We start from the raw sequence: 26,899 nt of genomic DNA, 5'->3' as shown, positions 1-26,899 counted from the left end.
TATTGGGAGATTTTTTTGATTGCTGATTCAACTTCTTTGCTGGTTATTGGTCTGCTCAAATTTTCTATTTCTTCCTGTTTCAGTTGTGGTACTTTGTAAGTCTCTAAAAATTAGACCATTACTTCCAGGTTGCCCCATTTACTGACATAGTTTTTCATAATATTCTCTTAGAATTGCTTGTATTTCTGTGGCATGGTTGTGATCTCTCCTTTTTCATTTGTGATCTTATCTATTTGGGTCCTTTCTCTTTTCTTTTTGATAAGACTGGTTAGGTGATTACCAATTTCATTAATTCATTTGAAGAACCAGCTCTTAGTTTCATTAATCTGTTCTACTTTGGGTTTTTTGTTCATCTCTTTGTTTCTGTATCATTTATTTATGCTCCAATATTTATTATTTACTTTCTTTTATTGGTTTTAGGCTTTATTTGCCCTTCTTTTTCTAGCTGTTTTAGGTATAAGCTTAGGTTGTGTCTTTGAGACTTTTCTTTCTGCTTGAGGTAAGCCTGTATTCCAATACACTTCCCTCTGAGTACTGCCTTTGGTTCATCCCAAAGCTTTGGACTGTTGTGTTTTCATTTTCATGTGCTTCTAGTTTTTTATTTGTTTCTTTAATTTCCTGGTCAACCCTTCATTCTTTAGTAGGATGTTTTTTAACTTCCATTCATCTGTGATCTTTCCAAATGTTTTCTTTTTTTGACTTCAAGTTTCATAGCATTGTGGCCTGAAAATATGGATGGTATGATCTTGATATTTTTGTACTTGTTCAGGAATTATTGGTGACCCAGTATGTGATCTATTCTGGAGAATGTTCCATGTACACTGGAAAAGATTGTGTATTCTGCTTTTTTAGGATGAAATCTTCTGAATATATCAGTGATATCCATCTGGTCTAGTGTGTCATTAAAAGCCATTGTTTCCCTCTTGATTTTCTTCTTGGATGATCTGTCCATTGTTGTAAGTGGGATGTTAAATGCCCTACTATTACTGCGTTATTATCAATGAGTTTCTTTATTATAATTGTTATTAGTTGATTTATATATTTGGGTGTTCTTAAGTTGGGGCATAGATATTTACAAATGTTAGACCTTCTTGATGGGTAGACCCTTTGATTATAATACCCTTCTTCATCTCTGGTTACAGTCTTTTTTATTTTTTTTATATCTAGTTTGTCTGATATAAGTGTGCCTATTTCAGCTTTCTTTTGGCATCCATCAGATGACAGATAGATCTCTATCCTTTTGCTTTCAATCTGCAAGTGTCTTTAGGTCTAAAATGAGTCTCTTATAGGCAGCATATAGACGGATCTATTTTTTTAATCCATTCTGATACCCGATGTCTTTTGTGTTGAATATTTAGTCCATTTACATTCAGAGTGATTATTGAAATATATGAATCTAGTGCCATTGTGTTACCTGTAGAGTTGATGTTTATTTTTTGTTGCCTTTGGTCTTTAATTTCTCCACTCAGAGTTCCCCTTAAAATTTCTTACCAGGCTGGTTTACTGATTATGAAATCCTTTATTTTTTTGTTTGGGGAAATTTTTATCTCTCTTATTCTAAATGGTAATCTTGCTGGATAAAAAATTATTGGTTGCATATATTTCCCAAAAGCATGTTGAGTATTTCCTGTTACTTCTTTTTGTCTTGTCAAGTTATTGTGGAAAAGCTGTTGTGTAACTGATTTTTGCCTCCTTGTAGGTAAAGTCTATTTTCCCTAGCTGCTTTCAGGATTCTTTCTTTGTCTGTGTATTTTGTGTATTTGACTTATATGCCTTTGGCGATGGCTGGTTTTTGTTGAATTTAATGGGAGTTATCTTTGCTTCTTGGATTTAGATGTCTGTGTCCTTCTCCAGATTAGGGAATTTTTTTCAGCTATAATTTATTTGAATAAATCTTCTGCCTCTTTATCTCTCTCTTCTGCCTCTCAGATTTCTATGATATAAATGTTATTATGTATTAAGAAGTTGCTAAATTCCCTATGTTTGCCTTCATAGCCCATTACCCTTTCTCCCTCTTTTTGGCTTCAGTATTTTCCACAGTTTTCTCTTCTGTATCACTGATTCATTACTCTACTGTATGCATTACTGTTTTTATGACCCCCATTTGGAATTGCATCTTGGTTATAGCATTTTAAATTTTGGCCTGACTAGATTTTAGTTCTTTTACTCTGCAGTATTCTTTAGTGTCTTCTATGCTTTTTTCAAACACAGCTAGCATTCTTATAAGTGTTGTTTTAAATTCTAGTTCAGAGGGGCACATGGGTGGCTCATTCATTAAGCATCTGCATTTGGCTCAGGTCATGATCCTGAGGCCCTGGGACCAAGCCCCACATCAGGCTCCCTCCTCAGTAGGAAGCCTGCTTCTCCCTCCCTTACTCCCCTGCTTGTGTTCTCTCTTTCTCACTGTGTCTCTCTCTGTGAAATAAATAAATAAAATCTTTCAAAAAATAAGTTCTAGCTCAGACATCTTACTTTTATCTGTGTTGATTAAATCCCTGGCCTTGAGTTATAGTTCCCCCCTTTTTTTTTCCTTTGGAGGGAATTTCTCTGTCTCATATTTTTGTCCAGAAAAAAATGGGGGAAAGAAAAACACAAAACAAAACAACAAAGAAAAGTAAAAAACAAGGCCCCCTAAACTAGATTCTGGGTGTGTTTTGTTCTGCTTTAAAAAAAAAATAAAATCTTCATCCTGAGCTGCCTGGGTAACACAGTCAGTTAAGCATTTGACTCTTGGTTTTGGCTTGAGATCATGATGTCAGTGTTGTGAGGTCAAGTCCCACATCAGGCTCTATGCTCAACATGGAGTCTGCTTAAAGCTTTCTCCTCCTCTCCCTTTGCTGTCCTTCCCCCAAATAAATGAAGTATTTAAAAAAAATCTTTATCTGCAACAGTCAACAAAACAAAGAGGCAACCCAAGGAATGGGAGAAGATATTCGTAAATGACACTACAGAAAATGGGCTGATATCCAAAATCTATAACGAACTCCTCAAACTGAACACACACAAAACAGACAGTCACATCAAAAAATGGGCAGAAGACCTGAACAGACACTTCTCCAAAGAAGACATACAAATGGCTAACAGACACATGAAAAAATGTTCATCATCATTAGCCATCAGGGAGATTTAAATCAAAACCACACTGAGACACAACCTTACACCAGTTATAATGGCCAAAATTAACAAGACAGTAACAAGGCGTGTTGGAGAGGATGTGGAGAAAGGGGAATCCTCTTACAGTTGGTGGGAATGCAAGTTGGTGCAGCCACGTTGGAAAACAGTGTGTAGATTCCTTAAGAAATTAAAAATAGAGCTTCCCTATGACCCTGCAATTGCACTACTGGGTATTTACCACAAAGATACAGATGTAGTGAAGAGAAGGGCCATCTGTACCCCAATGTTCATAGCAGCAATAACATGGTCGCCAAACTGTGGAAAGAACCAAGATTCCCTTCAATGGACGAATGGGTAAGGAAGATGTGGTCCATATATACAATGGAGTATTATGCCTCCATCAGAAAGGAGGGATACCCAACTTTTATATCAACATGGACGGGACTGGAAGAGATTATTCTGAGTCAAGCAGAGAGAGTCAATTATCATAAGGTTCTGCTTATTTGTGGATCATGAGAAATAGCACGGAAGACATGGGGAGATGTAGAGGAGAAGGGAGTTGGGGACAATTGGAGGGGAAGACGAACCATGAGAGACAGTGGACTCAGAGAAATAAACTGATGGTTTTGGAGGGGAGAAGGATGGGATGTTGTGTGAGTCTGGTGGTGGATATTATGGAGGGCACGTATTGCATGGGGCACTGGGTGTGGTGTATAAACAATTCTGGAACACTGAAAAGAAATTAAAAACATCTTTATCCACCAACAAATAAATACATAAAATGAAAGAAAAGAAAAATATATATATATATGAATACATCTGTTAACTCCGTTTTGTCCAGTGTGTCTTTTAAAACCATTGTTTTTATGTTAGCGTTCCATTTAGATGATCAGTCCATTGATGTAAATGAGGTATTAAGGTCCTCTACTATTATTGTATTATTATTGATTAGCTCTTTTATATTTGTTATTCACATTTTTGAAATATTTGGTTGCCCTAATTTTAGGTTTACAAATATTTAAAATTGTTAGATCTTCTTGTTGATTTGGTCCCTTTTGTGATTATATTAAAGAATGTAATATACATCTTTTACTACAAATGCCTGTTTTATTTATTTAAGTAATCTCTGCACCCCACGTGTGTCTCAAACACATGAAAGAGTCATATACTCCACCAACTGAGGTATATTTCTGGGGCTTTTAAGATCATTTCATAGTTATCTAGTTGTGTTAGTGGGACAGGCAAGCCCAGGGTCCTCCTAATTTGCAACCATCTTCCTCTCTCAGTAATTATTCCATTGAATTCATTTCATACATTTAATCCACTTGTAAGGCTGGATACAATCACCTAGGCAGCTTAGTGTTGTGGAAAGAATATTGAGCTTAGAGACACACAGTCCAAAGTTGGATTTCTGGTTATACCATGTATTAGCTATGTGACTTTCTGCAAATTTTTCAGCTTCAATATTTTTAGAAAAGGTATTTTGAAGCTCTTGATTTATTATTAAATTTGATCCTTAGCTTCTTGTTTTCCTTTTTCCAAGTGCTTATTTATATTCCAGTTAGTTAACATACAGTGTAAAATTAGTTTCATGTATAGGATTTAGTGCTTCATCACATATAACACCCAGTTCTCATCACACACACAAAAAAAGTCCTCCATCTCCAACACCCATTTAACTCATCTCCCTGCCTACCTCTCCTCCAGCAACCTTCAGTGTGTTACTTATACTTAAGAAAATGCTTTATGCTTTGCTTCTCTCATTTTCCCCCATGCATTCACCTGTGTTGTTTCTTAAATTCTACATGAGTGAAATCATATGGTGTTTATCTTTGTCTGACTGACATCTTCCTTAACATTATACTCTCTAACTCCATTCATCTTATTGTAAATGGCAAGATTTCATTCTTTTTGATGTCTGAGAATATTCCATTACATATACATATGCCACATCTTCTTATATATTCATCAGTTGATGGACATTTGGGCTCTTTCCATTGTCTGGCTATTGTTGATAATGCTGCTATAAACATTGCAATGCATGTACCCCCTTGAATCTATCTTCTTTTATCCTTTTGGCAAATACTTGTAGTGCAATTGCTGGGTCATAAGGTATCTCAATTTTTAACTTTTTGAGGAACCTCCATACTGTTTTCTATAGTGGCTGTACCAGTTTGCATTCCCACCAACAGTATAACAGAATTCCCCTTTCTCTACATCCTCACCTACACTTGTTTCTTGTCTTGTTAGTTTTAAGCATTCTGAGGTATCTCAATTTTTAACTTTTTGAGGAACCTCCATACTGTTTTCTATAGTGGCTGTACCAGTTTGCATTCCCACCAACAGTATAACAGAATTCCCCTTTCTCTACATTCTCACCTACACTTGTTTCTTGTCTTGTTAGTTTTAAGCATTCTGACTAGTATGTAGTGGTATATCATTGTAGTTTTGATTTGTATTTCCCTGATGATGGGGGATGTTGAGCATATTTTCATGTATCTATTAGTCATCTAGATGTCTTTTTTGGGGAAAAAAGTGTCTATTCATGTCTTTTGACCATCTTTCAACTGGATTTTGTTTTTCTTGGAGTAAGTAGATACTGACAAGTTTTTTTTTTTTTTTAATATGTTTTGGATACTTGCCCTTTATCAGATATGTCCTTTGCGAATATATTCTCCCATTCTAAAGGTTACTTTTAATTATGTTGATTGTTTCCTTTGCTTTCCAGAAGAGTTTTTACCTTTTTTTTGTGGTTTGGTTCATTTTTAAAAAAAATTTTATTTATTTATTTTTTTAAAAAATTTTATTTTTTATAAACATATATTTTTATCCCCAGGGGTACAGGTCTGTGAATCGCCAGGTTTACACACTTCACAACACTCACCAAAGCACATACCCTCCCCAATGTCCATAACCCCACCCCCCTTTTCCCAACCCCCCTCCCCCCATCAACCCTCAGTTTGTTTTGTGAGATTAAGAGTCACTTATGGTTTGTCTCCCTCCCAATCCCATCTTGTTTCATTGATTCTTCTCCTACCCACTTTATGCTGCACCACATTAATATAAGAAAGTATAAGAATCATATTATACTCTCAGTGGATGCAGAGAAAGAATTTGAGAAAGTAAAACATCTACTATTGCTAAAAAATATCCTCAACATAGTGGGGCTAATAGGGAGCATACCTCAACATCATAAAGGTTATATACAAAAGACCTAGAGCTAATATCATCCTTGATGGGAAAAAACTGAGATAAAAAGGTAAAAACTCTCCTTAAGTGGGTAGGAGAGTTTTTACCTTTTTATCTCAGTTTTTCCCCATCAAAGATGATATTAGCTCTAGGTCTTTTGTATATAACCTTTATGATGTTGAGGTATGCTCCCTATAGCCCCACTATGTTGAGGATATTTTTTTAGCAATAATAGATGTTTTACTTTCTCAAATTCTTTCTCTGCATCCACTGAGAGTATAATATGATTCTTATACTTTCTTATATTAGTGTGGTGCAGCATATTGATCAATTTTTAAATATTAAACCACACTTACATTCCAGGAATAAATTCCATCTTATCATGGGGAATTATCCTTATAATATATTGTTGGATTAAATTTGCCAGTATTTTGTTGAGAATTTTTGCATCCATGTTCATTAGGGATATTGGCCCATAGTTCTCTTTTTGAGTGAGGGTCTTTGGTTTTGGAATTAGGGTAATGGTGGCCTGATAGAATGAATTTGGAAGTTTTATTTCCATTTCTGTTTTTTGGAACTGTTTGAGAAGAAATGGTATTAACTCTTCTTTAAATGTTTGGTAAAATTTGCCTGTGAGGCCATCCTGGACTTTGGTTTGCTGAGAGTTTCTTGATTACTGATTCAATTTCTTTACTAGTTATTAGTCTGTTCAAATTTTCTCTTTCTACCTATTTTAGTTTGGTGATTTATCCTTTTCTTCCAGATTGCCCAAATTATTAACATACAATTTTTTATAATATTCTGTTGTAATTGTTTGTATTTCTGCAGTGTCAGTTGTGATCTCTCCTCTTTAATTTATGATTTTATTTATGCGGTTCCTTTCTCTTATTTTCTGATAAGTCTGGCTACAGGTTTATCAATTTTATTGATCTTTTCCAAAGAAACAGTTCCTCGGTCCTTTAGTGTTCCCTAAAAGGGAAAAGATTTCCTTTTCTCTCACATTGTTATGAAATTTTATTGTCTATAAAGTACACTCACATTTATTATATCAAGTTATTCACACAAAACTATATGAGATATGGATTATTTCTGCCATATTAGAGATGAGAGAACTGAAGTTCAGATAGATGAGTGGCTATAGACGATATGGTATATATACAATAGAATATTACTCAGACACAAAAAAGAATGAAATTTTGCCGTTTTCAAAATATGGATGGGACTAGAGAGTATAATGCTAAGTAAAATAAGTCAGTTAAAGAAAAATACCACAAAATTCACTCATATGTGGAATTTAAGAAAGAAAACAAATGATCAAAGTTAAAACGAGATAAAGAGAGAGAGAGAGAAATGAAAAAACAGACTGTTAACTGTAGAGACCAAACTGATAGTTGTCAGAGAAGAGGAGAGTGGTGGGGATGGGTGAAATAGGTGATGGGGATTAAAGTGTACATTAATCATCATGAGCATTTAGTAATGTGCAGAATTCTTGAATCACTATATTGTGCACCTGAAACTAATATAACACTGTATGCTAACTATATTGGAATTAAATTTTTAAAAAAACTTAACAAGGAGGGCATGTGTTGTGAAGAGCACTGGGTGTTATATGCAACTAGTGAATCATTGAACATTACACCAAAAACTAATGATGTACTACTATTTGTTCGCTAACTGAACATAATAATAAAAAACTTAATAAATAAAAGAAAACTAAGGCTCAGAGAGGCTAAATGAATTACCCAAATTTATCTTGTAAATAGGAGGTGGAACTAAAATTCAAATTCATTTTGTCTGTAAATCAAATGATCTTGCCACAATGCCACAGTTCCCAATAATTTTGTACATACTTAGTAAATTATAAAATGAATATTAAAGATGTAATTAAAAGTTTAAACACCATGTGGAAGAACTTATAAAGGCTGTAGTTTAATAAAAATCAAATCAATATTTCCACTTTTCTTGAAAATTATGACCTCAGCCTAGGAACTTCATATTAGACATGTCACCAGAGGCAAGGGAAACAAAAGCAAAAATGAACTATTGGGACTTCTTGAAGACAAAAAGCTTCTGCACAGTGAAGGAAACATAAACATTTCTAAACTATAAAAATAAAAGAGGCTTAAATTCCTTAGAGTGATCAAGTGTCCAAAAGTATGTGACATGAGCCTACAATCAGTTGAAATAAACATTAAACTGTTGTTTTAGCTGAATAAATTTAAAAGATTTCATAATAGAAGTCTAAATTTCTACACTTACCTGCTCTAGGTACATATACCTTCCCTGGAAAATTTGGTTTGCATTTACATACTATCTGAAGAAATTCAGAAAAAACAAAAAGGAAGAGTGTCAGAATCATAGCTATTTCATTGCTTAGAATAGTTGCTTCTTTCTCTAGCACTGCTTTTTTCTTCAGGTGCATATATTGGAGTTGCTTAAGAATTTTCTGAATATACTATGTCAAAAACTTTCCTCAGAAAATTAAAATTAAATGGATGTTTAATTCTTCATAAGAAAACCATAAAATTGTACAGCAATAATTTTCTCTTACATATTTGGTTCTCTCTACATACAATGTTAGAAGTCAGAGAGACCTGTGTCTAAAACACAACCGTGAACTTAATAGTTGCACAGTTTTTGTCAAGTCAAGTAATCTATTTAAGACCGTTTTCTATGTGTAAAATGAAGATAATAGCACATACATCATAGAATTATTATGAGGATTAAATGGGATAACACATATTTTGGTACTTGATTAGTAAAGCTCAATAAATGATAGTTCATTTTCATTTACTCCCTCTTAAGCTTATTTCCTGTTAAAAAGCCTAAAAAGCTTTTCAGATTTTCACTACCACTTTGACAATTTAAATTTTCTGAAAGTATCCTTAATTTTCTTATAAAAATAGTCACAGCTATTACATAGATCATGGCAATCTTCTTGCAATAATTCTGCTCTAATACACACACACACACACACACACACACACACACACACACCCCTCAACAACAATAATCAGCAAAGTACTTACCTCTTAACATTTCCAATATCTGGCACATATCCTCGACCAGCTCAATTCTTCTTTGGAGGTCTATAGTCCACATCTGTATTTCTTACTTGTGTGGCTTATTCATTATATCATGGCTTTTATCCTTTGATGCTGTCAGAATTGTCAAAAATAATCCAAAGCTATGGAATGAGAGATTCCAATAGAGTTACATAAGCAGAAGGCAAACTTATGGTAATAATTCAATAAATCATTCTCTGAAACACATTTTACCCATTTAAAGTTCAGTATGACAGTCAGGAGCAGAATATTTTGATCTCAAAGACCGATAGTTCTTTTCAATATTTGTGCTAATCAGAGGTGTTATATATATATATATATATATATATATATATATATATATATATAGGCTCAGAATCTTCCATAGGCTTAAGAGAACTTATCTTGTGACTACGGATAAGACTCAATCCAAAAGAACCATAGCCAAATTACCTGTACACACACACACACACACACACACACACACACACACACAAGAAAAGTATATATGAACAGTGAATTCAAGGAGAGCTACTTTATCTACACTTTTCATTAAGTAGCAGAATGTTTCCAGATGGCTCTTATGTACAGTTTGAAGATTAAGTATTACTATTCCTTCTTGATGATCTATGCAAAGTGAAGATCTTAAAAGTTAAAGGACCACAATTTAGAATAAATATTAATTTTCCTCAACACCTGGAATGTATATTTCCACCTTAGAGAGACTTTTCTACTTTTTAGTTCACTTGCAGTCATATTAACTAAAAAGTCACACGTACAGTTTACAAGTTGGCAGAAACAAGAAAAACACTTGGATAAAACTAACCTTGAACCTTATTACTTATTCCCTTCTACCTCAAGATGAGTGAATCATATTTCTGAAAAATGTAAAGTGCTGAATTATTATATAATAATAAATTATCATTTTATAACTTTAAGATATTAAAATATATTTCTCAACTAGAAGTTAGAGCATTAAACCATGGTCTAGGAGCAAAGTATGGCCTAACCAAGGTTTGTGAAGGTCCTCATCATTATCACCACTTACTAGCCTTATATGTTTTTCCATTCTCTGAATATTTCTTTTAGTAGTGTGGTAGCTATACTCCCCAAACTTTAAATATGACCATAATATTCAATAAATAAAGTTTTTGTGTTGCTTCTTGGTACCAGATGCAATCCAAAAGATGTAACTTCAGACTTTGAAAAAACTGGAACTTATTGAACACTCTGATGGCTTGGAAGAATAATGGGAAATAATTCTTGAAATTAAATATGTATTGGAAAATTACGTTACTATATGAATAGGACATCTGAGTGATTGATACTTGATACAAGAAAAAATCAACTAAAATTCACAACAGGAGGAAATCTTCCTCTCACTTGCTTCCTACAACTTGCCTGAGTGCTGGCACACCCTGCTGCTGCCCCACAGAAATGCTTTGATTACCTGCAGTTCTTCCTGAAATTAGGCCAGCGTCTAGGACAGTAGCTTATCTCATTCAGGTTTATTCCAAAGAAGTAAAATTTGGTGTAGATGCCTGAGCTTTAATGCTTCAATGTGTAGACCTTTTAGTTGATCTTGATAGCTCTTACTATGGGGCCAAAGGGAAGAACAGTGATTATTGGAAAGAGTTGGAAAAGACCCAAAGTATCAAAAGATGGTGTGACTGTTGCAAAGTCCATTGACTTAAAGATAAATATAAAAATATTGGTACTAAACCTGTTCAAGATGTCAGTAACACAAATAAAGACCCTGGTGATGACACCACTACTTCTATATTCCTGGCACACTCTATTGCCAAGGAAGGCTTAGAGATTAGCAAAAGTGCTAATCCTGTGAAAATCAGGAGAGGTGTGATGTTAGCTGTTGATGCTGTAATTGATGAACTTAAGAAGCAGTCTAAACTTGTGACAACCCCTGATGAAATTGCTCAGATTTCTACAATTTCTGCTAATGGAAACAAAGAAATGTGCAACATCATTTCTGATGCAATGAAAAAAAGCTAGAAGAATGGGAGTCATCATAGTAAAGGATGGAAAAACACTTAAGCATGAATTAGAAATAATTCAGGGCATGAAATTTGATTGAAAGTGTATTTCTCCATACTTCATTAATACATCAAAAGGTCAGAAATACGAATTCCATTTTTCTATAGTCTATGGAGGTGAAAAGAAAGTTTCCAGAGTCCAAGACACTGTGTATGCTCCTGAAATTACCAATGCTCCCCATTAACCCTTGGTCATAATCGCTAGATGTTGATGAAGAAGATCTGAATAAACTCATTTTTAATAGACTAAAAATTAGCCTTCTGGTTGTAGCAGTCAAAGGGCTAGATTTTGGTGACAATGAAAAGAATCAGACTAAAGAGAAAGTAGTTGCTATTGGTGGTGCAGTGTTTGGAAAAGAAGGATTGACACTAAATCTTTTTTTTTTAACTTTTTTATTTTTTCAGTGTTCCAAGATTCATTGTTTATGCATCACACCCAGTGCTCAATGCAATATGTGCCCTGCTTAATACCTATCACCAGGCTCACCCAACACCCCCCCTCCCTTCCAGAACCCCCAGTTTGTTTCTCAGAGTCCACAGTCTCTTTTGGTTCATGTCTCCCTCCAATTTCCCCCAAATCTTGAAATATTCAGCCTCATGACTTAGCAAAAGTTGGAGAGGTCATTGTGACCAAAGATGATGCCATGATCTTGAAAAGAAATTGTGACAAGGCTCAAATTGAAAATTGTCTTCAAAAAATCATCAAGCAGTTAGATATCACAACTAGTGAACATGAAAAGGAAAAACTGATTGAACGTCTGCCCAAACTTTCAGATAGAGTAGCTGTGCTGAAAGTTGATGGGACAAGAGATATTGAAAAGAAAAACAGCTATGGTTTCCCTCAATGCTACATGAGCTTCTGTTGAAGGCATTGTTCTGGGAAGGGATTGTGTCATGCTTTGAAGCATTCCAGCTTTGGAATCAATAATTACAGTTTCTGGGGTATCCAGGCAGCTCACTTGGTTAAGCAGCTGCGTTTGGCTTAGGACATGATCTCAGTGTCCTAGGATCAAGCCCCATGTTGCACTGGACTCCATGCTCAGTGGACAGTATGCTCAGGAGACAGTCTTCTCCTTTTGTCCCTCCCCCACTTATGCTCTCTCTCTCTCTCTCTCCCTCTCTCTCAAATAAATAAATAAAATATTTTAAAAAAATTAGCTCCTGAAGATCAAAAAACTGATATAGAAATTATTTAAACACCCAAAATTCCTGCAATGACCATGGCTAAGAATGTAGATACTGAAGTATCACTAATAATTGAGAAAATTATGCAAAGTTCCTCAGAAGATGAGTATGAGGTTATGCTTAGAGGTTTTGTGAATATCATGGAAAAAGGAATAATTGACTCATCATTGAATAAAGGAAAAAGGAATAATTGACTCAACTAAGGTTGTAAGAACTGTTTTATTGGTTACTGCCAAAGTGGTCTCTCTGTTAAGTTCAAGAGAAGATCTAGTCACTGAAATTCCTAAAGACCCTAGAATGGGTGGAATGGGATGTGGTATAGGAGGTGGCATATCCTAATTCTTATAATAGTACTTTATTAATAAACTGAGAGAGGAAGTTCAATGCAATTGATCTCACCAATCACCAAGCTGATTCTCACTAACAACTTCAGAGAAGTCAGCTGAAGGTAATGACTGAAGAAAAGCCTGGCTGATGTTTAAGAAGATAACTATAACCAATACTTGCTGATTTCAGTTAACAACATATCATTGTTTAATTCTGTCTTTGTCAATGCCTACAGAAAATCTATTTTGTGTTTTTTAATAAAAACACATTTGTACATTCCTGATACCTAAGTGCAAGAGCCATGTAACAAATGTGTTGCTTTCAACTGAAATCACTGAGGCATTTTTACAACTATTCTATTGAACTTCGGATTTTAGTGATTGCCATCACCAGATGGAAAATTGAGAAGCAGCCTTTCTGTGGAGAGTAAGAATAATTGTGTCTAAAGTAGAAAAATAATCTAATTATATGACAATCTCTGTTAACAAAAATTTGTTTAAATTTTTATTTTTAATTCAATTCAATTTAATTAACATATACAGTATTATTATTATTTTCAGAGTTAGAATTTAGTGATTTGTTAGTTGCATACAACACCCTATGCTTATTACTTTAAGTGCCTTCCTAAAGCCCATCACCCAATTACTGCAGCCCCATAATCACCTCCCCTTCAACAACCCTCAGTTTGTTTCCTATAGTTAAGTGTCCCTTTTGAGAAATTGTCCCCATGTTTCATCTTATTTTATTTTTCCTTCTCTACCCCAAGTCCATCTCCTTTCCATCTTAAATTCCACATATGAGTGAAATCATACAGTATTTGTCTTTCTCTGAGTGACTTATATGCTTAGCATAATATCCTCTAGTTCTATCCATGCCATTGCAAATGGCAAGATTTCATTGTTTTTGATGGCTGGGTAATGTTCCACTATATAGAAACACCACATCTTCTTTATCCATTCATATGTTAATGGACATCTGGGCACTTTCCATTTATTAGGTACTGTGAAAATTAATGCTGTATTAATTAATGCTGTAATGGAGACATTAGGGTGCATGTGCCCCTTCAAGTCACTATGTTTTTATCCTTTGGATATAGGCCTAGTAGTCCAAATGCTAGGTGTTAGATTAGCTTTATGTTTAGCTTTTTAAAACTTAGGTCTTTATACTAATATATGCTGTATTACTTGTTTCAGAGGAAGAATTTAGTGATTCATCAGTTGTATACAACACCAGGTGCTCATTACTTCAAGCTCCCTCCTTAATACCCATCACCCAGTTACCCCATCCTCCAACCCACCTCACATCCAGTAACCCTAAGTTTGTTTCCTACAGTTAAAGGTCCCTTATGGCTTGTCACCCTCACTGTATTCATCTTACTTTATTTTTCCCTTCCCATCTACTAAGTTTATCTGATTTGTTTCTTAAATTCCACATATGAACTCGTGGTATTTGCCTTTCTCTAACTGACTCATTTCACTCAGCATAATACCCTCTAGTTTCATCCATATCATTGCAAATGCCAAGGTTTTTTTCCTTTTGATGGCAGAGTAATATTCCATCGTATATATATATACTTCTTCTTTATCCATTCATCTGTCAATGGACATCTGGACTCTTTTCATAGTTTGACAATTGTGGACATTACTTCTATAAACTTTGGATTCAATGTGCCCCCTTTGAATCACTATTCTATTATCCATTAGGATAAATAATTAGTAGTGCAGCTGCTGGGTCATAGGATAACTCTATCCTCAAATTATTTATTTATTTATTTATTTATTTATTTATGTTGTGTTTATGTTTATTTATTTATATTTTGGTATTTACATATTTATATTAACATATACTGTATTATTAGATTAAGGGGTATAATCCAGTGATTCATCAGTTGTATGTAACACCCAGTGCTCATTACATCAAGTGCCTTCTTAATGCCCTTTACCCAATTATCCCAACATCTACCCTTTCCCCTCCAGCAACCCTCAGTTTTTTGTAGTTAAGAATCTCTTATACTTTCCCTCCTACTCTTTTAAATTTATTTTTTATTTCCTTTTCTTTCCCTATGTTCATCTCTTTTGTTTCTTAAATTCCACATATGAGAGAAATAATATGTATTGGTCTTTCTCTGACTGACTTATTTACTTAACACAATACCCTCCAGTCCCATCCACGTCATTACAAATGACAAGATTTCATTCTTTTTGATGTGTGAGTATTATTGCATTGTGTATAGATACCATATCTTCTTTATCCATTCATTTGTTGATAGACATTTGGGTTCTTTCCATATTTTGGCAATAGGGGACATTGCTTCTAAAAATATTGGGGTGCATGTGCTCCTTTGAATCACTATTGTTGTATCCTTTGGATAAATATCTAGTAGTGCAATTGTTGGATCAAAGAGTAACTCTATCTCTTTTTTTAAAAATTTTATTTATTTATTTGACAGAGATCACAAGTAGGCAGAGAGGCAGGCAGAGAGAGAGAGAAGGAGAAGCAGGCTCCCTGCTGAGCAGAGAGCCTGATGTGGGTTTTGATCCCAGGACCCTGGGAACATGACCCGAGCTGAAGGCAGAGGCTTTAACCCACTGAGCCACCCAGGCATCCCGAGTACCTCTATCTTTAATTTTTTGAAGAAACTTTATACTCTTTTCCAGAGTGGCTGTACAGTTTTTTATTCCCACCAACAGTGTAAGAGGGTTTCTCTTTCTTTGCTTCTTTGCTGAGAGCTATTGTTTCCTGACTTGTTAATTTTAGCCAGTCTGACTGCTGTGAGGTGGCATTTCATTGTGGTTTTGATTTGTGTCTCCTTTAAACTGAGTGATGTTAAGCATTTTTTTTTTTTCACGTATCTGTTGGCCATTTGTATGTCTTCTTTGGAGAAATCTCTGTTCATGTCTTCTGTCCGTTTCTTGACTGGATTTTCTGGTTTTGGGTGTTACATTTGATAAGTTCTTTTTTCTTTAATTTTTTCAATTTATTTATTTTCAGAAAAACAGTATTCATTATTTTTTCACCACACCCAGTGCTCCATGAAATCTGTGATCTCTATAATACCCACCACCAGGTACCCCAACCTCCCACCCCCCCCCGCCCCTTCAAAACCCTCAGATTGTTTTTCAGAGTCCATAGTCTCTTGTGATTCACCTCCCCTTCCAATTTACCCCAACTCCCTTCTCCTCTCTAACACCCCTTGTCCTCCATGATATTTGTTACACTCCACAAATAAGTGAAACCATATGATAATTGACTCTCTCTGCTTGACTTATTTCACTCAGCATAATCTCTTCCAGTCCCATCCATGTTGCTACAAAAGTTGGGTATTCATCCTTTCTCATGGAGCATAATACTCCATAGTGTATATGGACCACATCTTCCTTATCCATTCGTCCGTTGAAGGGCATCTTGATAAGTTCTTAATAGATTTTAGATACTAGTCCTTTATCTGTTAAGTCACTGGCAAATATCTTCTCCCATTTTATAGGTTGCCTTTTAGTTTTCTTGACTGTTTCTTTTACTGTGCAGAATCTTTTTATCTTCATAAATTCCCAGAGTTTATCTTTGTTTTTGTTTCTCTTGCCTTGGAAATGGGTGTAGTAGGAAGTTGCTGCAATCAAGTTGAAAGTTGTTGCATACTGTGTACTCTTTTAGGATTATCATGTATTCCTGTCTCACATTTAGGTCTTTCATCCATTTGAGTTTAATTGGTGTACAGTGGTCCTGTTTCATTCTTCTGGGTCTCACTGTCCAACTTTCCCAACATCATTTGTTGTAGAGACTTTTTTTCACTTGATATTCTTTCCTGCTTTGTCAAAGATTAGTTAGTTCTGGGTTCTCTATTCTGTTGTTCCACTGATCTGTTTCTATTTTTGTGCCAATACCATGCTGTCTTAATGGTTACAGCTATGTAATGTATCTTAAAGCCTGGAATTGTGATGCCTCCTACTGGTTTTCTTTCTCATCATTACTATGGTTACTTGGGTTTTTTTATGGTTTCATGCAAATTTTAGGATTATTTGTTCTACCACCATGAAAAATGCTGATGGCATTTTGATAGAGGTTGTATTGAACATGTAGATTGCTTTGGGTAACATAGACGTTTTAACAATATTTGTTCTTCCAATCAACAAGCATAGAATGTTTTTCCATTTCTTTGTGTCTTCCTCAATTTTGTTCACAAATGTTCTGTACTTTTCAGAGTACAGATCATTTACCTCTTTGGTTAGGTTTACTTCTAGCTATCTTATGGTTTTTGGTTCAGTTGTAAATGAGATCAATTCCTTGATTTATCTTTCTTCTTTCTCATTGTTAGTATATAGAAATGCAACCTATTTCTGTGCATTAATTTTGTATCTTGCCACTTTCCTGAGTCCTGGATGAGTTCTAGCAATTTTGGGGTGACTTCTTTTGTTTTCTATGGAGTATCATGCCATCTGCAAACAGAATTTGACTTCTTCTTTGCTGATTTGGATGCCTGTTATTTCTTTTTGTTGTCTGATTGCTGAAACTGACTTCCAGTAATATGTTGAAGAGCAGCAGTGAGAGTGGACATTCCTGTCATTTTCCTGGCCATAGGGGAAAATCCCTCAGTTTTTCTCCATTGAGTATATTTAATGTGGGTTTTCATATGTGGCTTTTATGACATTGAAGTATGTTCCCTCTATCTTTACATAGTGGAGATATTTTGAAGAAACAATGCTGCATTTTGTCAAATGTGTTTTCTGCATCTATTATGAGGCTCATGTTCTTGTCCTTTCTTTCCTCATTAATGTATCATATTGATTGATTTGTGGATGTTGAATCACTGTTGCAGCTGAGGAATAAATCCCACCTGTTCATGGTGAATAATCCTTTTAACGTACTATTGGATGTTACTAGATAATATCTTGGCAAGAATTTTGGCAACCATCTTCATAAAGGATATTGGTCTGTAATTCTTTTTGAGGGGTTCTTTGGTTTTGGGATCAAAGTAATGCTGGCCTCATAGAATGAGTGTGGAAGTTATCCTTCCATTTCTAATTTTTGAAATCGTTTCAGAAGAATAGGTATTAATTCCTCTTTATTTTTTTATAAATGTGTTTTATAATTTAATTTACTTTTTTCAATGTTCCAAGACTCATTGTTCATGCACACCCAGTGATCCATGCAATATGTGTCCTACTTAATACCCACCACCAGGTCCTCCCAAGCCCCCACCCCTCTCCAAAACCCTCAGTTTGTTTCTCAGAGTCCACAGTCTCTCAAGGTTCATCTCCCCTTCCCATTTCTCCCAACTCCCTTCTCCTCTTTAATATTTTGTAGAAATCTCTTGGGAGGGCATGTGGCCATGGGCTCTTGTTTGTTCTAAGATTTTTGATAACTGATTCAATTTCTTTGCTGATGATGGGTCTGTTCAGGTTTTCTATTCCTTCCTGTTTCAGCTTTGGTAGTTTATATGTTTCTAGGAATGCCTCCATTTCTTCCAGATTGCCTAATTTGTTGTCATATAATTGCTCATAATATTCTCTTAGAATTGTTTTTAATTCTTCTGCATTGGTTGTGTTGTCTCCTTTTTCTCTCACGGTTTTATTTATTTGAGTTCTCTCTCTCTCTCTCTCTCTCTATCTCTATCTCTTTCTCTCTCTCTCCCTCTCCATGTCTGGCTTAGAGTTTATTGATCTTCTTGATTCTCTTAAAGAAGCAGTTTCTATTTTCCTTGATCTGTTCTACCATTTTTCTGATTTCTCTATCATTGACTTATGCTCTAATCATTATTATTTCTCTTCTGCTGGATTTAGGCTTTATTTGCTCTTCTTTTTCCAGCTCCTTTAAGTGTAAGTTTAGGGTGTGTATTTGAGAATTTTCTTATTTCTTAAGACAGACCTCTATTGCTATATAATTCCCTCTTAGGACCACCCTTGCTGCATTCCAATGGTTCTAAACTGTAGTGTTCTGATTTTCATTTGCTTTCATGTATGTTTTAAATTCTTTTTAATTTCCTTGTTTCTGCATTCATTCTTTAGTAGGATGCTCTTTAATTCCATGTATTTGTGTTCCTACCAAAATTTTTCTTGTACTTGACTTCAAGTTTCAAAACATTGTGGTCTCTAAATGTGCACAGAATAATCTCAGTATATTTTGTATCAGTTGAGAACTGATTTGTGATCCAGTATGTGATCTATTCTAGAGAATATTCCATGTATATGTATATATACATACATATGTATATACATAATGTATATACATAATGTATATACATACATATATACATATACATTATGTATATATGTAAGTTTTTCTTTCTTCCTTATTTTGGGAATCTAGTTTCTTTTAACAAACAAACCAAAATATACAAAATATATTGAAATATATCAAAATATACAAAATTTAATCAGTTATCTATCTATCTATCTATCTATCTATCTATCACTGTGTGTGTGTGTGTATAAAAAGAACTGAAAATATAATAAAACAGCTAAAAAAAACCCTGAAATGCTGAAAAATAATTAAAAACCCATGAATGTTGTATATTGTTTTCCCCAAGGACTGATGTTTTGCAGTTCTCTATGATGGGTAAACTTCGTGCCATCTAGGTTTTCCTGCTGGTCTTCAGGGCAAGAGATCTGTTGCACTGATTCTTAGGTGTCCTTGCCCTTGTGGAATTGCGCCTCCATTGACAAGGGGCCTGACTCCATTTAAGCGGTTCTGTATTCCACTATATGGCACTGTTTGCTCCCTGAAAAGTTTAAGCACCAACAGAGGAGATGAACATGACAGAGACCCACTCTCCAGCCCTGGAGCTGAAAATCTGCATTCTCCATTCTTCAATGAGCCCTCGAAATAAAAGCAGCTGGTCACTTTTGTCTCCCTGGTTTCTGACCAAACTATGTGTTCACCCAGCCTGTGACCCACCATTTTTATCTCAGGCATGTGAACCAATTTCCAGTCTTCAAAGTTTATGGATTCAAGTAGTGGACCCACACTGTTCCTCCCCGGGGGGGGGGGGTCTTTCCCCACTTCTACCTTTTCTGTGCCGCTGCCCAAAGAACAGTCAGGTGACCATGCAGTTGATCTCAGTTTATGGCAACACCAAGCACAAAGCTGCCTCCTAGTCCTGTTATTTTTAGCTGGCTTCCCCACTCTGGTCCCTGGGAACCCTACTGGATTCAGGAACCCTCTTTCTTCTTTTGCTCCAGGGATCCTGTGACACAACACTGTCCCACATCAGATCCCATCCTGCTTCACCACCTGAGTACCATTATGCCAGGTTCATCTCTCACTGTAGCAGACTTCTGAAAGGTCTGATTTGTACTCTACTGCTTATAATAGAGTATCTTTCTTAAGCAGGTTCCCTCCCCTCCACCTTTTCTTTCAATATAGCACCCCAGATTCACATCTTCACACCTCCTACCTTCCAAAAAGGGGTCACTTTTCTATTTGTGGAATTGCAGCAATTCTTCTCTCAGATGTCTGATTAATGTTGCAGGTGTTCAGAATGATCTGATAACTATCTATCTGAATTCCAGGGACCAGATGAAATTAGGTTCCCTTACTCCTCTGCCATCTCAACTCCTCTCTTTCCCCTACTTGCTGAACCTAAATTTGTTTAAAGTTTTAAAACATGTCAAGACAAGAGAAACTGGCACTATTTAACATGAAATCATTAGAAAAATTATTCCACAGTTCACTTAGAAATATGTGAATTTCAGGAAAATCACACACCAAATTTCTCTGTCCAAAGAAACCCATGATTCTTGAAGAGTAAAATGTTGCTCTGGAGTTGATGCCTCATGTATATGCTATCAAGATCATAGGGTTACTTACTTCAACCCAGGATTACTAATTTGTGGAGAAATACATTCTCACTGGGATCTAATTTAGTCATACCGGTAAATATGTTGTTAGTTGAAGCTTCTTATTGCCATAGCTATCATGATGAAAGGGTCTACCTTGTTTTTCCATATATGGCACTAAGAGACCCCCTTCTGATTCTACAGTTTTAATGATTTATAGATGCAAAAATACATTTGTGGGAGGCCAAGAAAAGGCTCACTATCTGCCTCTGGAGTCTAAAAGGACATTAAGAAGACTTTTCTCAGTAGCTTTCATTCTGCTACACTAAACTTCTTAAGGAAAAGTTGAAACTTACTTTAAGTCCCCTGTGCTAAGCCTCACATATAGTAGATGCTCCAAAAATAGTTGCTAAATAGCTTATAAGACCCTGTAGGAAGAAAGCACTTTCTTGACCTTCCAAATTTTTCTTTTTGTCTTCATCACTGAATAGCAGCTATTTTTTTTAATTTGCTTGTTATCTTATAGGCAAGCAAGATAGGAGGCAAAATTTTGAGGCAACAGTTAAAATTATTCACACAATGATGTAAATGTGGATGTATGTCTTGAACGAGCTGCTACTCACCTACCTTCCCATGTGCCCAGGATGAAGGAGGTAGGTGGGTGGTCATTATCTCTCTTTTCCAGTTCACCAACGAAACTATGGTTCTTAAAAGAAGCTGCAGTATCTTGAAACTTGGCTGTTAAGACTTCTTTGTAGAGGAATAAGAAGAAGCACAATTGGTGACTATTAAACATATGTCTCCCTCAGAGTAAAACCTTGCTAGAATACAGAAGGGACTGAAGAGGTTTAATAAATGGTATCAGTCTTTGCTAGCTTTATGAAAACTTAAACTTTACAGTGGCCTGAGTGAACAGGAGAGAGAGAGAAGCAAATAAACACAAACTTGCAGTAGCAAAGAACAAATGCATACAAAAAAAGGAATCTAAGAATTTTCTAAATTTCATGAGAAAGTTAAAGGGATACCTAACACAAATATGACCAAGATGAGGAAGAAAGAAGTCTCTATAAGAAAAAAAAAAGCCAAACCAATAACCCCACTTTCTATATCTACCAATTGGAAAGAAGTATCATCTCTCTTGGTACAGATATTAAATCAGAAACCATTTGTTCCCCTAATGGGGATAAAAACTTTCATTTGTTCTAGTATGTATACATGTACTAGAGCAAAAGAATATGGTGTGTGTGGTACATACTAGTATGTATAGTACTAGTGTGTATGTGTGTGTATGTGTTACCATATATAATATACCAAGGACAATATCACTGCAATACACAGTTCATATATAGTAAATCACTAATACAGGTTAACCAATAAGAACCAAACCAATCCAAATTAGGACCATTAAGTAATGTGTAGTAGTCCATACATTAACTTAGTTTCATATATTTTCTTTGGGAGGAATTAGCTTTGTATGGTTTTATGTTCTTACCCAAATATCATTTTAAGAAGGCCATTAAACCAAACAGAGAGAATAAATCTGTACAATTTTGGAGGCCAACTTGCATGTGTAAATACTAATCCCGTTTTTTTCATGATACAAATATATTCCAGTCAAAAGGTTTTATTTGAGTTTGACAGAGTGAAAGTGACAGACAGATTGGATATGTTAGTGTCCCAAATACCTTATTGGAGTCTGGAAGCAAAGCAATAGGGTTCAGACTGACCATAAATACTGTTGATATGGTAAAAGTAAACAGTTAGGCGCCTGGGTGGCTCAGTGGGTTAAAGCCTCTGCCTTTGGCTCAGGTCGTGATCCCAAGGTCCTGGGATCAAGCCCCGCATCAGGCTCTCTGCTCAATGGAGAGCCTGCTTCCTCCTTTCTCCCTGCCTACTTCTTTGCCTACTTGTGATCTCTGTCTGTCAAATAAATAAGTAAAACATCTTTTAAAAAAGTGAACAGTCATGATGATGTTCTTACTATCTTTTAGTCAACAAAAGTCAACTTTCCAAGAATGATAAAAATTTATCATTATTACTTAAAATTTAAAGAAGCTCTCAAACCATAGTCTTTAATCTGAGAAAACATTAGAAGAAAAAAATTTTCAGAAAAGGTGTTTTCATAAATTTAATCAGAAGAAGAAATTAATATGCTAAGTGGATAAGTCAGACAGAGAAAAATACCATATAATTTTAGTTATATGTGGTTCTAAAAACCAAAACTAACCAACCAACAAAACAGAAATGGAATCATAAACATAGCAAATCAACTGCTGGTTGCCAGAAGGGGTGGGATTGAGGGAGATGAGAGAAATAGGTGAAGGGGACTACAAGATACAAGCTTCCATTTATAAAATAAATAGGTCACAAGGATGGAAAGCACTGAATAGGGAATATAATTAATAATATTGCAATAACATTGAGTGGTGATAGATGGTAAATAGCTTAATCTATAGAATTGAAGTGAGCATAGCTTAATGTATTTAATTGTCACATTAGTGTGTTGTACACTAGAAACTAATATAATATTGTCTGCCAAATATACTTCAATTTTTAAAAGTTCATACCTCAAAAAAGTCATACAAATTACAATTTACCACACAATTCCAGATATTTACCTCAGTTGAGTTTTAAAACCAACATATGAAATAAACAAGGTAAAGACTTTAATTTATCCCATTACATAAATGAGAAAACTGAGGCTGTGAAATATTTTGTGACTTATTCTGTGTCATAAAACTCCAGACTGCTGGAGCTAGAACTGGAATATAGGTCCTCTGACCCAGAGTACCTTTTTCCTTCTGCCTTTCAGATCACTGCTGAGTTAATATTCCACTGTATAGATATACTGTAATTTCTTTATTCATTCACTTGCTTATAAACCTTTGGGTTATTTGGAGTTTTACAAATAAAGCTGCTATAAATATGTGTATACAAATCTTTGCATGGACATATGCTTTATTTTCTCTTGGATAATGACTAAGAGTGGAATGACTAGTTCATATGGTAGTTTCATGTTTAACTTTTTAAGAAACTGTCAAACTCTTTTCCCAGTGTAGTTGTATCAATTTATGTTCCCGCCAGCAGTGTACGTATGAATTTCTCTACATCTTTGTTTAAATATTCAGTTTTTGGTGTACTTGGCATCTTTTATTTTAATTTTAGTCATTCTAACAGGTATGCAATAGTATCTCATAGTGTTTCCTAGTCATTAATGATATGAACATCTTTTCTTATGCTTGTTTGAAATCATTATCTCTTTTATGGTGAAGTGATTATTCAAATATATTGCCTTTTTAAAAATTAGATGATCTGCTTTCTTACAAGTAATCTCTTATTTTTAAAATCTTTATTTATTTTTTAAATTTCTTTTCAGTGTTCCAGAATTCATTGTTTATGCACCACACCCAGTGCTCCAAGCAATACGTGTTATGTATTGATTGCATGGAGTAATCTCTTATTTTTATTTTTATTTTTATTTTTACTTATTTGTTTATTTTTTAGTGTTTGGTTCAGAGATTTTACAAACCAGTAAACTATGAATGTAACACTACTATAATTACTAATGTAGTAATATACTAATAGCAACCATGTATTATAATCTCAATTTTATGTGTTAAAATCAAATGATAATAAGAATAAAAGTATGTAAAATTGTCATAAAAATGAAAAATCAATGAGGCCAATACAGTTTTTGATTTCTGTTTAAAAATACAGATGTTCAGGGAGGAGTCAAGATGGCGGAGAAGTAGCAGGCTGAGACTGCTTCAGCTAGCCGGAGATCAGCTAGATAGCTTATCTAAAGATTGTAAACACCTGAAAATCCATCGGCAGATAGAAGAGAAGAAAAACAGCAATTCTGGAAACAGAAAAACAACCACTTTCTGAAAGGTGTTTTCCTTTTTTTCTTTTTAATTCTTTTCTTTTCTTTTTTCTTTTTTCTTTTTTTTCTTTCTTCCGTTTTGAACATCTTTTTATCCCCTTTCTCCCCCCTCACGATTTTGGATCTCTTCTAATTTGGTTAAAGCATTTTTTCCTGGGGTTGTTGCCACCCTTTTAGTATTTTACTTGCCCCTTCATATACTCTTATCTGGACAAAATGACAAGACGGAAAAATTCAACACAAAAAAAAGAACAAGAGGCAGTACCGAAGGCTAGGGACCTAATCAATACAGACATTGGTAATATGTCAGATCTAGAGTTCAGAATGACAATTCTCAAGGTTCTAGCCGGGCTTGAAAAAGGCATGGAAGATATTAGAGAAACCCTCTCGAGAGATATAAAAGCCCTTTCTGGAGAAATAAAAGAACTAAAATCTAACCAAGTTGAAATTAAAAAAGCTATTAATGAAGTGCAATCAAAAATGGAGGCTCTCACTGCTAGGATAAATGAGGCAGAAGAAAGAATTAGTGATATAGAAGACCAAATGACAGAGAATAAAGAAGCTGAGCAAAAGAGGGACAAACAGCTACTGGACCACGAGGGGAGAATTCGAGAGATAAGTGACACCATAAGACGAAACAACATTAGAATAATTGGGATTCCAGAAGAAGAAGAAAGAGAGAGGGGAGCAGAAGGTATACTGGAGAGAATTATTGGGGAGAATTTCCCCAATATGCCAAAGGGAACGAGCATCAAAATTCAGGAGGTTCAGAGAACGCCCCTCAAAATCAATAGGAATAGGCCCACACCCCGTCACCTAATAGTAAAATTTACAAGTCTCAGTGACAAAGAGAAAATCCTGAAAGCAGCCCGGGAAAAGAAGTCTGTAACATACAATGGTAAAAATATTAGATTGGCAGCTGACTTATCCACAGAGACCTGGCAGGCCAGAAAGAGCTGGCATGATATTTTCAGAGCACTAAACGAGAAAAACATGCAGCCAAGAATACTATATCCAGCTAGGCTATCATTGAAAATAGAAGGAGAGATTAAAAGCTTCCAGGACAAACAAAAACTGAAAGAATTTGCAAATACCAAACCAGCTCTACAGGAAATATTGAAAGGGGTCCTCTAAGCAAAGAGAGAGCCTACAAGTGGTAGATCAGAAAGGAACAGAGACCATATACAGTAACAGTCACCTTACAGGCAATACAATGGCACTAAATTCATATCTCTCAATAGTTACCCTGAATGTTAATGGGCTAAATGCCCCTGTCAAAAGACACAGGGTATCAGAATGGATAAAAAAACAAAACCCATCTATATGTTGCCTCCAAGAAACTCATTTTAAGCCCGAAGACACCTCCAGATTTAAAGTGAGGGGGTGGAAAAGAATTTACCATGCTAATGGACATCAGAAGAAAGCAGGAGTGGCAATCCTTATATCAGATCAATTAGATTTTAAGCCAAAGGCTATAATAAGAGATGAGGAAGGACACTATATCATACTCAAAGGGTCTGTCCAACAAGAAGATTTAACAATTTTAAATATCTATGCCCCCAACGTGGGAGCAGCCAACTATATAAACCAATTAATAACAAAATCAAAGAAACACATCAACAATAATACAATAATAGTAGGGGACTTTAACACTCCCCTCACTGAAATGGACAGATCATCCAAACAAAAGATCAGCAAGGAAATAAAGGCCTTAAACGACACACTGGACCAGATGGACATCACAGATATATTCAGAATATTTCATCCCAAAGCAACAGAATACACATTCTTCTCTAGTGCACATGGAACATTCTCCAGAATAGATCACATGCTCGGTCCTAAATCAGGACTCAACAGGTATCAAAAGATTGGGATCATTCCCTGCATATTTTCAGACCACAATGCTCTAAAGCTAGAACTCAACCACAAAAGGAAGTTTGGAAAGAACCCAAATACATGGAGACTAAACAGCATCCTTCTAAAGAATGAATGGGTCAACCGGGAAATTAAAGAAGAATTGAAAAAAATCATGGAAACAAATGATAATGAAAATACAACGGTTCAAAATCTGTGGGACACAACAAAGGCAGTCCTGAGAGGAAAATATATAGCGGTACAAGCCTTTCTCAAGAAACAAGAAAGGTCTCAGGTACACAACCTAACCCTACACCTAAAGGAGCTGGAGAAAGAACAAGAAAGAAACCCTAAGCCCAGCAGGAGAAGAGAAATCATAAAGATCAGAGCAGAAATCAATGAAATAGAAACCAAAAAAACAATAGAACAAATCAACGAAACTAGGAGCTGGTTCTTTGAAAGAATTAATAAAATTGATAA

The 26,899-nt window shown here is 35.2% G+C and overlaps 1 protein-coding gene across 5 annotated transcripts in view; it reads right to left on the bottom strand.

Moving 5' to 3' along the window:
* Positions 1-26,899, bottom strand: part of ZC3H12B (zinc finger CCCH-type containing 12B) — a 624,873-nt gene that overhangs the window by 183,305 nt on the left and 414,669 nt on the right. For 2 of the 5 annotated variants that reach the window (XM_032329786.1, XM_032329789.1), the window contains exon 2: positions 9,333-9,490. The exons of 2 other annotated variants lie outside the window; for them this stretch is intronic. The gene's annotated coding sequence lies outside the window, so the exon portion shown is untranslated. Of the gene's footprint in view, positions 1-8,562; positions 8,618-9,332; positions 9,491-26,899 lie in introns of all 5 variants that reach the window. One more of the 5 variants, XM_032329787.1, reaches the window with a different exon arrangement.

The sequence above is a fragment of the Mustela erminea genome, chromosome X (genome assembly GCF_009829155.1).
Source record: "Mustela erminea isolate mMusErm1 chromosome X, mMusErm1.Pri, whole genome shotgun sequence".
Taxonomy (NCBI): domain Eukaryota; kingdom Metazoa; phylum Chordata; class Mammalia; order Carnivora; family Mustelidae; genus Mustela; species Mustela erminea.
The sequence above is the reverse complement of the archived record's forward strand: the minus strand, read 5'-3'. Positions and strand labels throughout refer to the sequence as shown.